We start from the raw sequence: 12838 nt of genomic DNA, 5'->3' as shown, positions 1-12838 counted from the left end.
GCAAACTTAAATCAGTTTTACCACATTTTTACCAGCATGTCACATGTGCAACCAGAGGGTAAAAAATCCTAGACTACCTTTACTCCACACACAGAGATGCGTACAAAGCTCTCCCCCACCCTCCATTTGGCAAATCTGACCATAATTCTATCCTCCTGATTTCTGCTTACAAGCAAAAACGAAAGCAGGAAGTACCCGTGACTCACTCAATACAGAAGTGGTCAGATGACGCGGATGCTACGCTACAGGACTGTTTTGCTAGCACAGGCTGGAATATGTTTCGGGATTCATCCAATGGCATTGAAGAGTTTTCCACCTCAGTCATCGGTTTCATCAATAAGTGCATCGATGAAGTCATCCCCAAAGTGACTGTACGTACATACCCCAACCAGAAGCCATGGATTACAGGCAACATCTGCATCGAGCTAAAGGCTAGAGCTGCCGCTTTCAAGGAGTGGCACACTAATCCGGACAATTATAAGAAATCCCGCTATGCCCTCAGACGAACCATCAAACAAGCAAAGCGCCAATACAGGTTTAAGATTGAATCCTACTACACCGGCTCTGACGCTCGTCGGATGTGGCAGGGCTTGAAAACTATTACGGACTACAAATGGAAACCCAGATGCAAGCTGCCAAGTGACGTGAGCTTACCAGACGTGCTAAATGCCTTTTATGCTCGCATCGAGGCAAGCAACATTGAAGCATGCACAAAAGCACCAGCTGTTCTGGATGACTGTGTGATAACGCTATCGGTAGCCGATGTGAGCAAGATCTTTAAACAGGTCAACATTCACAAAGCCGTGGGGCTGGATGGATTTACAGGACGTGTACTCAAAGCATGCGCGGACCAACTGGCTGTCACGTCCTGATCTAATTCACATGTCTTTGTGATTGTCTCCACCCACCTCCAGGTGTATCCTGTTTTCCCCATTAGTCCCTGGTGTATTTATCCCTGTGTTTCCTGTCTCTCTGTGCCAGTTCATCTTGTTTTTCCAAGTCAACCAGCGTTTGTCCTAGCTCCTATTTTTCCCAGTCTCTGTTTATTCCTAGCCCTCCTGGTTTTGACCTGTACCTGTCCTGACACCGAATCAGCCTGCCTGACCACCCTGCCTGTTCTGACCTCGAGGGCAGGGCCTATCCCCTGGTACTGTTTGGACTGTGACCTGTTTTTTTCCCGAGGACCTATCGCCTGTCCTCGACCTGCCTTTTGCCTACCCCAATTGGTATAATAAATATCGGAGCTCAACCATCTGCATCCTGTGTCTGCATTTGGGTCTCGCCTTGTGCCCTTATACTGGCAAGTGTCTTCACTGACATGTTCAACCTCTCTCTGACATGTTTCAAGCAGACCACCAAAGTCCCTGTGGCGAAGGAAGCGAAGGTAACCTGCCTAAATGATTACTGCCCCGTAGCACTCACGTCAGTAGCCATGAAGTGCATTGAAAGGCTGGTCATGGCTCACATCAACAGCATCCTCCCTGGACACCCTAGACCGACTCCAATTTGAATACCACCCCAACAGATCCACAGATGACACAATCTCAATTGCACTCCATACTGCCCTTTCCCACTTGAACAAAAGGAACACCTATATGAGAAGGCTGTTCATTGACTACAGCTCATCGTTCAACACTATTAGTGTCCTCAAAGCGCATCACTATGCTAAGAACCCTGGGACTAAACACCTCCCTCTGCAACTGGATCCTGGACTTCCTGACGGGCCGCCCCCAGGTGGTAAGGGTAGGTAACAACATGTCTGCCACGCTGATCCTCAACACTGGGGCCCATCAGGGGTGTGTACTTAGTCTCCTCCTGTACTCCCTGTTCACCCACGACTGCATGGCCAAACACGACTCCAACACCATCATTAAGTTTGCTAACGACACAACAGTGGTAGGCCTGATCACCAACAGCCTATAGGGAGGAGGTCAGAGAACTGGCAGTGTGGTGCCAGGACAACAACCTCTCCCTCAATTTGAGCAAAACAAAGGAGCTGATTGTGGACTACAGGAAACGGCGAGCCGAGCAGGCCCCAACTAACATCGACAGGGCTGTAGAGTGGAGCTGGTCGAGAGTTTCAAGTTCCTTGGTGTCCACATCACCAACAAACTATCATGGTCCAAACATACCAAGACAGTCGTGAAGAGGGCATGACAGAACCTTTCCCCCCCCCAGGAGACTGGAAAGATTTGTCATGGGTCCTCAGTTCCGCAAGAAGTTCTACAGCTGCACCATCGAGAGCATCCTGACCGGTTGCATCATCGCCGGGTATGGCTACTGCTCGGCATCTGACCGTAAGGCGCTACAGAGGGTAGTGCGTACGGCCCAGTACATCAATGGGGCCAAGCTTCCTGTCATCCAGGACCTATATAATAGGCGGTGTCAGAGGAAATCCCATAAAATTGTCAGAGACTCCAGTCACCCAAGTTATAGACTGACTCAGAGCATGCGCAGACCAGCTGGCCGGTGTGTTTACGGACATATTCAATCAATCCCTATACCAGTCTGCTGTTCCCACATGCTTCAAGAGGGCCACCATTGTTCCTGTTCCCAAGAAAGCTAAGGTAACTGAGCTAAACGACTACCGCCCCGTAGCACTCACTTCCGTCATCATGAAGTGCTTTGAGAGACTAGTCAAGGACCATATCACCTCCACCCTACCTGACACCCTAGACCCACTCCAATTTGCTTACCGCCCAAATAGGTCCACAGACGATGCAATCTCAACCACACTGCACACTGCCCTAACCCACCTGGACAAGAGGAATACCTATGTGAGAATGCTGTTCATCGACTACAGCTCGGCATTCAACACCATAGTACCCTCAAGCTCGTCATCAAGCTCGAGACCCTGGGTCTCGACCCCGCCCTGTGCAACTGGGTTCTGGACTTCCTGACGGGCCGCCCCCAGGTGGTGAGGGTAGGCAACAACATCTCCTCCCCGCTGATCCTCAACACGGGGCCCCACAAGGGTGCGTTCTGAGCCCTCTCCTGTACTCCCTGTTCACCCACGACTGCGTGGCCATGCACGCCTCAACTCAATCATCAAGTTTGCGGACGACACAACAGTGGTAGGCTTGATTACCAACAACGACGAGACGGCCTACAGGGAGGAGGTGAGGGCCCTCGGAGTGTGGTGTCAGGAAAATAACCTCACACTCAACGTCAACAAAACTAAGGAGATGATTGTGGACTTCAGGAAACAGCAGAGGGAACACCCCCTATCCACATCGATGGATCAGTAGTGGAGAGGGTAGCAAGTTTTAAGTTCCTCGGCATACACATCACAGACAAACTGAATTGGTCCACTCACACTGACAGCGTCGTGAAGAAGGCGCAGCAGCGCCTCTTCAACCTCAGGAGGCTGAAGAAATTCGGCTTGTCACCAAAAGCACTCACAAACTTCTACAGATGCACAATCGAGAGCATCCTGGCGGGCTGTATCACCGCCTGGTACGGCAACTGCTCCGCCCTCAACCGTAAGGCTCTCCAGAGGGTAGTGAGGTCTGCACAACGCATCACCGGGGCAAACTACCTGCCCTCCAGGACACCTACACCACCCGATGTTACAGGAAGGCCATAAAGATCATCAAGGACATCAACCACCCGAACCACTGCCTGTTCACCCCGCTATCATCCAGAAGGCGAGGTCAGTACAGGTGCATCAAAGCTGGGACCGAGAGACTGAAAAACAGCTTCTATCTCAAGGCCATCAGACTGTTAAACAGCCACCACTAACATTGAGTGGCTGCTGCCAACACACTGTCATTGACACTGACCCAACTCCAGCCACTTTAATAATGGGAAATGATGTAAATATATCACTAGCCACTTTAAACAATGCTACCTTATATAATGTTACTTACCCTACATTATTCATCTCATATGCATATGTATATACTGTACTCTAGATCATCGACTGCATTCTTATGTCACTAGCCACTTTAACTATGCCACTTTGTTTACTTTGTCTACATACTCATCTCATATGTATATACTGTACTCGATACCATCTACTGTATGCTGCTCTGTACCATCACTCATTCATATATCCTTATGTACATATTCCTTATCCCCTTACACTGTGTATAAGACAGTAGTTTTGGAATTGTTAGTTAGATTACTTGTTGGTTATCACTGCATTGTCGGAACTAGAAGCACAAGCATTTCGCTACACTCGCATTAACATCTGCTAACCATGTGTATGTGACAAATAAAATTTGATTTGATTTGATTTTGATTTTTGTTTTCTCTGCTACCGTAAGGCAAGCTGTACCAGAGAGGCAAGTCTAGGTCCAAAAGGCTCCTCAACAGATTCTACCCCCAAGCCATAAGACTGCTGAACAGTTAAATTAATCAAGTGGCTACCAGGACTATTTACATTGACCCCCCCCCCCTCCCCCAATTTGTTTTGTACACTGCTGCTACTGGCTGTTTACTATCTATGCATAGTCACTTCACCCCTACCTACATGTACAAATTACCTCAACTAACCTGTACCTCCGCACAACTGACTCGGTACACCCTGTGTATAGCCTCGTTATTGTTATGTTGTCACCTTTCAGGGGTTTACACTCACATGAGATTTGGACCAGAATATGAAGACCTCTCCAACCATTCTGAAGAGCTCCTCTGCATCTGGGTCTGGGCATGTCAACCACGTTGCCCTGCAAATGGAGGACATCTCTTTGAGGTACTACTCATGGAGACCATCAACACCACAACAAACATGTATGCAAAGACAACTGGCAGGGGAATGGTTTCTGACATATAGTACTGTTAGACAGGATACTGGATATGAAAGGGTGTACTACATATCTACAGAAAAAACATGAGCAGCCACTAGTTTGCCTGTGTACTGTACCTGTTATTGTCCACATAGCGGATGAGGAGAGGGTAGAGGGCGTACAGGTCCCTGCAGAGCACAGCAAACTCCTCCCTGATGGTGCCCTCCTCCTCATCCCCCTCGGCCTTCCCCTCCATACGCAGGTGGTCCTCCTCTGCCACCACCTTCCCTGTCCTCTTCTTCAGCTTCTCCATGGTGGGGATGAAATGGGACTTGAGCATCTCTGGCTTGGCCCTGCTCACAATAGGCTGGGAGAAGACTAGGGATGGAAGAGGAGAGGTGATGGTGAGTTGGCAAGAAAACACACACACACATGTACATTAGACGCGTAAAGCATTGTGGCAACCTCACCAGCCAGCCTCTTCATCCAGGAGGCCTCGTCAATTCCCAGGTTATTGACGACGATCTTCATGATGCTGCCCAGCAGCTGGTTGAGCTGCTCAGAGGTGACGTCGGTGCAGATCTGGCCCTCCAGCTCAGGGAAGATCTCTACTCCTCTTTCCCACCAGCGGGGCAGGTAGTTACACAGCATGGGCAGAGTTATCTCAATCACATGGGGCATCTCTGTGTAACGGGCACCTGACTCTGCCAAGTCCCCGATCTCTTTCAATAGAACGTCTAGCTCTGGTATGTCCTGGCATAACTCCTGGACCTCATTGGGCAGACCCAGGACTATGGACATCAAGACACAGACAGACAGAGGCCGAGAGACAGAGACAGACAGAGGCCGACAGACAGACAGACGCCGACAGACAGACAGAGGCCGACAGACAGACAGAGGCCGACAGACAGACAGAGGCCGAGAGACAGACGCCGACAGACAGAGGCCGACAGACAGACGCCGACAGACAGACAGAGGCCGACAGACAGACAGACAAACGCCGACAGGCCGACAGACAGACGCCGACAGACAGACAGACAGACAGACAGACAGACAGACAGACAGACAGACAGACAGACAGACAGACAGAAAGACAGACAGACAGACAGACAGACAGACAGACAGACAGACACCGACAGACAGACACCGACAGACAGACAGACAGACGCCGACAGACAGACAGACAGACAGACAGACAGACAGACAGACAGACAGACAGACAGACAGACAGACAGACGCCGACAGACAGACAGACAGACACCGACAGACAGACACCGACAGACAGACAGACAGACAGACAGACAGACAGACAGACAGACAGACAGACGCCGACAGACGCCGACAGACAGACGGACGGACAGACGGACGGACGGACGGACGGACGGACGGACGGACGGACGGACGGACGGACGGACGGACGGACGGACGGACGGACGGACGGACGGACGACAGACAGACAGACAGACAGACAGACAGACAGACAGACAGACAGACAGACAGACAGACAGACAGACAGACAGACAGACAGACAGACAGACAGACAGACAGACAGACAAGAAAAAAGAGAAGATGAGAGAGAGTGTTGAGGAACTTGAATACAAGTTCTGGGTGGACAGAGAACAAATTACAGGACTAGCTGGACACTCACTGGCTCTTTCTCTGGGGGTCTTGGTGGTGTAAACAGAGAAGGAGTTGTACTCATTGAGATGGGGCTCCAGGTAGGCCACTGGCATAGCAGCCGCCAGATGGGCCAGACACTCCCCTAGGGCTGGCATGTGCCTGGACAAGGGAAGACAAGGGCAGTCAAACTCACAGATGATCAGGTTTGTATTGCTGTACTGTTCACAAAGATAAACAGATCCAGATCCAGACTCACCTCTCCACATGAGGGTTCTTGACAGTACCCAGGGAGTAAATGGCGCACATGATGCGGTAACACGACATCTGGAGATCATCCACTGACCACCACGAACACACACACACAAAAACACATGAACACGAACATACACGGTTAACAGTCCACAAGATATGCACATTTTTCACAATTCTGAGAGTAAGTAAACTGGAATGATGTGTCATCTCATGAATGCTGTGATGACACAACTCACAAATGACATCATCTCCAAACTGGTGCTGAGAGATGTGGTCGAACAGGGAGGTGAGGACTGGGAGCAGAGCAATGGTGGTGTAGTTGATGTTCTGGGACACGCCTTTCACCTGCTGTAGAGGGACCACACAGTAAAACATGGTGAACAAGATTGAAAGACAATACTTCTGGAATAGTTCAATTCCTACCTGTTCTCTTGTAGACACTTTGCTCTTACCTGGTTGCCTTTAGACACCTTTCCCAGTTTGAGGTTCTCCACCATCTTCTCTATATCATCAGCTGCACCCTCAAAGAATGACCTGAGCCCTGCCTTCACGATTTCAGGCCCAGACTTCATCACCGTCCTGCGGAATTCAGAGCAGGGAGGGAACAGAGGAAGGCTATGAGAAAACCTGAGATGACACATTTGATCCATTACCTTGGCCTGGGGAATAGGTTTATGACAGTCATAAATACCTCTTCCCCCCTTTTTCCTCCCTCTACCCTACTAAGGTTACATTTGCAAAACCCTTGGTTAACATAGAGATTCTGGGAACGTCAGAATGTGGGGGGAAATTAACTATATTCTGGTAATCCGAACAATTGAACATATGCGGTGGTACTTAATGAATATGATGTCAGTTCGGTTGTGATCTGAGACATTCTCATCAATGATAAGATGACATAAACTCTACAGTGGAAAGTCTACACATCAGAGTTATCGGATTCACATGGAATTGTTGTTCAATTTAAATGTTTGAATATGAAATGATTTGTGATGGGATGAAATGTGATTTTAGCTTCTAAAATGGGAGATGTGGGTTTTCATAAGATATTGCTGCTCACTCAGTGGCCCGCCCACGTGAAGAGACAGAGGTTGTAAACTATGAAACACACCCCTTTTCTCCCTTACTATATAAAGCCTTGACGACAACATAACTTTCTGTTCCGAGGATATGAGGGCAACAGTCCTATGTCAGAATGGTTCAGAACGAAGCCAACATCAGCATGAGCTTTGGTTGCGAATGGTATGAACTTTGAACTCTTATTCACTACAGAAGTGATACCTCCTAGCTGTTGAGTTAGCGACCGCAGCTGCAAACGCAGGTTAGGAAGGAACAGACAGAATATCCCATCTATCACACAACGACTCGGTTTGGCAACACGGCCTTCCATCTACCACCAACCTACTGAAGCACAGCTCAGAGTAAATATTTATTGCATTTTCCTTTTCCAAATGGGCGGTAATTTAGAATGCATAAGATACTGTATTTACGATAGCACAGCTTCGCCTTTGTTCCTGTCTTCCGCTCTTTACTCAACCCAGCCCCTTTTCCTTTGTGTAACAAGCCGTCATATCTGTTCCGCCCGCTAGGGACATTTTCCTATGACGTAATTTGTAATCAAGTTATGATTAATTATGTGTATGTGTGATTAGTTAGGTATTTAGTAAATAAATGATTAAACCCAAGTTTGTATTGCTGATTCAAATTGTTAGCCAGGGTTCTTGCAGATAACCAAGAATGTACAACTTTCAGATGAGACTGAAGTAAGATGAAGATTAATGTTGACTGCTATTGATGTAAAAAATTACGAGTTCTTTAAGAGTTTATTCGGAAGATAACAGCTCTATAAATATTATTTTGTGGTGCCCCGACTCTCTAGTTAATTACATTTACATGATTAGCTCAATCAGATGATATTATTTTATAGAATAGCATGTCATATCACTTAATCCGGCATAGCCAAAGACACGACACCTTCGTATTTGGATTGTGAACACATTACAGAGAAGTGAAGAAGATTACCTTGCGTCCAGAGATCGTGCCAGGATGTGAAGACAGTTGACAATAGCAGGGGCGTCATTTCCTATAGAGGATAGACAAAGTCACCTAGATATAATGAAGGCTGGCCATCTCAAGATAAATTATTTTGGATTTACAGTACCAGGTAGAAAAACCTTCAGTGCAAGTACATTAGTTCAAATGACATCAACTCAAATCAGCATGAGAAGGGGAGAAAGCCAAGCACAGGTAATCAGAGTCAGAGGTGGACGAACAGCGGACAGTGAAATAGAGATACAGTTGGTAGGGTCAAACACAAGTTAGACAGATGGAAACATAGCAGGAATGACGGGACATAACTAAATCATCAGGATAAAGACGATTTCTTACCAAAGAGAGAAACTCTGTGTCTCACCAGAGCAGCCATTTTACAGAAGATGCTACAGCGACACCCAATAGAAAGGAGAGAGGAAACACAGAGGAAGGTAATGATTGATGAAAGGTAATGATTGATGAAAGGTAATGAATGATGAAAGGTAATGAGTGATGAAAGGTAATGAACGATGAAAGGTAATGATTGATGAAAGGTAATGAATGATGAAAGGTAATGAATGATGAAAGGTAATGAATTATGAAAGGTAATGAGTGATGAAAGGTAATGAACGATGAAAGGTAATGATTGATGAAAGGTAATGAATGATGAAAGGTAATGAATGATGAAAGGTAATGAATGATGAAAGGTAATGAATGATGAAAGGTAATGAATGATGAAAGGTAATGAATTATGAAAGGTAAGAGGAAAAATGTGAAATTACAGCACAGGTTCCAAAAGAGAGACTTGACATGATGAGTAGAGAAAAATGAAAGTGGCGAAAGCCAACTAACTAAACTGAGGTGTAGCAATACACATGTAATACAGTGTGTGACGGAGTTACCTGGCAATCATCTCTTTCTCCTTGTTAGAGGAATGTCCTCCAGTACCCAGGACTTTGGCCGGTGTGGACAGGAAGTACAGAGAGTGGTTTTTAAAGTACTGATTGATCAGGGGCAACAGGATCTGAGACAAACACAGATCATCATCATCATATATTCTTATACTCCTGCAGTAAACATTTAACAGTTGTATCAAATGCCCTCTCTCCTCCTCTCTAGATAGGCCTGTTTCATAGTGATTCTGCTCTCACCTTTGCAAAGAATTTGATCTCCTGCTCATGAGGCGACTTCTCCACTCTGCCACTGCTCACCACAGCCTCTGAATGAAACCCAAAAGACAACATTATGGAGAATTGTTATCGTGTTAAATGTCCACATTGACTCTACACTGATTCATTCAGTTGCTCAATAACAAAGCACTATTTCATTGGTTATCATCATCCACCCTCCTCCATGAGCCCACTCTACCAAGGTGAGCTATGAACTCCTGGGCCATCTCCATCCACTTTAACAGCTTCTGCAGGAAACCATAAGCAAAGCGCTTCTCGATAGATGAGATGTCTGACTCCATGTCTTTTATCCCCCTGGAGAAAGAATTCAATTGTATGATTTATCAATACATATTCAGTTGCTTCCTCAACTTGATACACCTTCAATAACTTTTCCTTTTACCTGGTGACTGCAAATCCATTGAGTTGAAGGAATTTAAGAAGCTCCTGAGCCTTTTCCCTGTCTCGTGCCTTTTCCTTTGCTGTCAGGGTGTCATAGGGTACAAGCAAAGGGTGGGAGCCTCCTCCTACACACAGTCAAAACACACACAAAGTTCCCATTGATTTTTAAAAAAGAAAAAGGTGACTGGCAATTCTGTAGGCAATAACCTCTTTGTTTTCTGAACAGAATGACCTCTGACCTTTGGACTGCAGCTCCATCTTCTTCTTGCGTCCCCAGGTATTGTGATAGTTCTCTGCAAGCTGTTCTGCCATGGACTAGGGAAAGGAGAAATGATGAAAACATTGATCACATTACAGTCTCTAAAGTAATTAAGAGGGATGGGTAGCCTAGTGGTTAGAGCGTTGGACTAGTAACCGGAAGGTTGCAAGATTGAATCGCTGAGCTGACAAGGTAAAAATCTGTCGTTCTACCCCTGAAAAAGGCAGTTAACCCACTGTTCCTAGGTCGTCATTGAAAATAAGAATGTGTTCTTAACTGACTTGCCTAGTTAAATAAAGATAAAATACTTTAGTGCCATCATACCTGCAGCTCTCTTGACAGTGCCATGTGGGGGATCTCAATCGGTTGGGGACTGTAGCCATGGCTGGGGTCGTACGTTGCCTGAAATACACACATTTATTCATACTGTTTTTATTATCTCTGTCCACAGAGATCCTATTAAATGGGTTATTCATCCTTTCCTATCGTCCTTTTCTCTGTACCTGTGCAATCTGAGAGATTTTCCGAGCCGCCTTCTTTTGCTCAGTCTTGGCTTCCTCTCCTTCCCTCATTTGATCCAGAGTCCACTCCCACGCAATTATAGCCTTCATGGACTCTTTGATGGGCCAACGGTAGATCTCTTTGTCCTACAAAGGAGGAGATCATTACAGACAGAGGGCATCAGAGAGCAGAAATTGTAAAAATCTGTGGTGTTTGACAGAAAAGACAATGCATTGTAAGAAAACAATCAACTGTGCCTCTTACCTTCTCTGAGAATGTTTTGTACGGTCGGAGCATGGGGTGAGTTTTAGAATCTTCATCCAACATCTCTCCATACGTCCAGTTGTTCTGAATCTGCAGGTGAACATACATACAACATTATTGTTTAAAACACCATACATTGTACAGTTTGCTGTACAACTGATACACAAACGTTTATTGTTGCCTTTGGTCGTTTTTTTTACTGACCTTTTCAAAAGCCCACTTGTCATGTGTGTATTCAGCATATTTGTTGATGAAACCATCCAATCTCTCAGGGATGATAGTACTACAACACAAAACATCGACTTCAGTACACCATAGACATAACATACTACACGTAGCTAAAAGCAAAGGATACTGCGAAATATTCATAAAAATATCAACACTTTCCATTGATACTGTATCTTATCTAAATTGTTTGTGTTTTCTCAAGGCCTTCCTCCTATCAGTTTATTCTCCCTTCATCATCTCCCTCTTCTCTCCTTCATCTTACACCCTCATCTCGCCCTCTCTTCTGTCCATCATTTTCTCTCTCTTTCAATCTCTCTCATCTCACTCTCTCCCATTCAAGGGTCTCACGTTGTGGTCTCCACTGGCTTGGGATCAAAGTTTCCCTCTGCATCCACTGAGGCTTTCTTCTCAGTCTTGGAGGAGTAGCTGGCATCTACATAATCTGGAGGGATGGCCCCAGCAATGGCACATATGCACGGCATGGCAATTTTGAACAGCTCAGCATCAAATTTCTGAAACCAGAACCAGATGACATAGTGAAATATTTCTACAATGATCTATCAACGTATTGTTTTTTATTGGAGACAAACATTTCCTGGTGACTAAGGTATGATCGATCAGTGTAATAGTGTAACCTTGTGGGCCAGGGACTCAAAGATGCCCCAGAAGAGTTTGCGGGTGAGATGCAGCTCCTCTTCTGATGACACTCCAAAGTTGCCCCAGCCGTTGGGCAGGCAATAGTACTTCCAACAACGCTCATAGTGATTGTTCAAAAGCTGCAGCCAACAAAAGAACATTATGAGATCGGTGAGATGATGCATACTAACATCTGGATGATACGTACATTATCTTGATACAGCTATCTTCATTCCTTTGTTTTGATTCTATAAAGGTTTGATTGGCTAATGTTTAAGTCATGTCCATACCTTAAGTGGCATTTTGGCATATTCATTGAGAATTGGTACATCAAATACCAGCCTTCTCAACAGGTGTTGTAACATGGATGGCCGTAGATTTCTAAGAAATAGACACAAATAAATAAGCGCACGTAAATACATTATCAAGCATGGTTAAAAGCTTCTCTAGGGTAGGGGGCAACATTCAAAACTTTGGATGAAAAGCGTGCCCAAATTAAACTGCCTGCTACTCAGGCCTAGAAGATAGGATATGCATATAATTGGTAGAGTTGGATAGAAAACACTCTAAAGTTTCCAAAACTGTTAAAATAGTGTCTGAGTATAACAGAACCGATATGGCAGGGGAAAACCTGAGAAAAATCCATACCGGAAGTAGGATTTTTTTGTTGTTGTTATAGCTTTCTATTCAATGCCATTACAGTATCCATTGACTTAGGACTCAAATTGCAGTTCCTATGCCTTCCA

General features: G+C 45.8%; 1 pseudogene; it reads right to left on the bottom strand.

Annotated features, from left to right (window-relative positions):
* Positions 1-12838, bottom strand: part of LOC115101391 (ryanodine receptor 1-like) — a 116334-nt pseudogene that overhangs the window by 43881 nt on the left and 59615 nt on the right.

The sequence above is a fragment of the Oncorhynchus nerka genome, linkage group LG19 (genome assembly GCF_034236695.1).
Source record: "Oncorhynchus nerka isolate Pitt River linkage group LG19, Oner_Uvic_2.0, whole genome shotgun sequence".
NCBI lineage: Eukaryota > Metazoa > Chordata > Actinopteri > Salmoniformes > Salmonidae > Oncorhynchus > Oncorhynchus nerka.
This window is presented reverse-complemented; position numbering and strand designations above follow the sequence as displayed.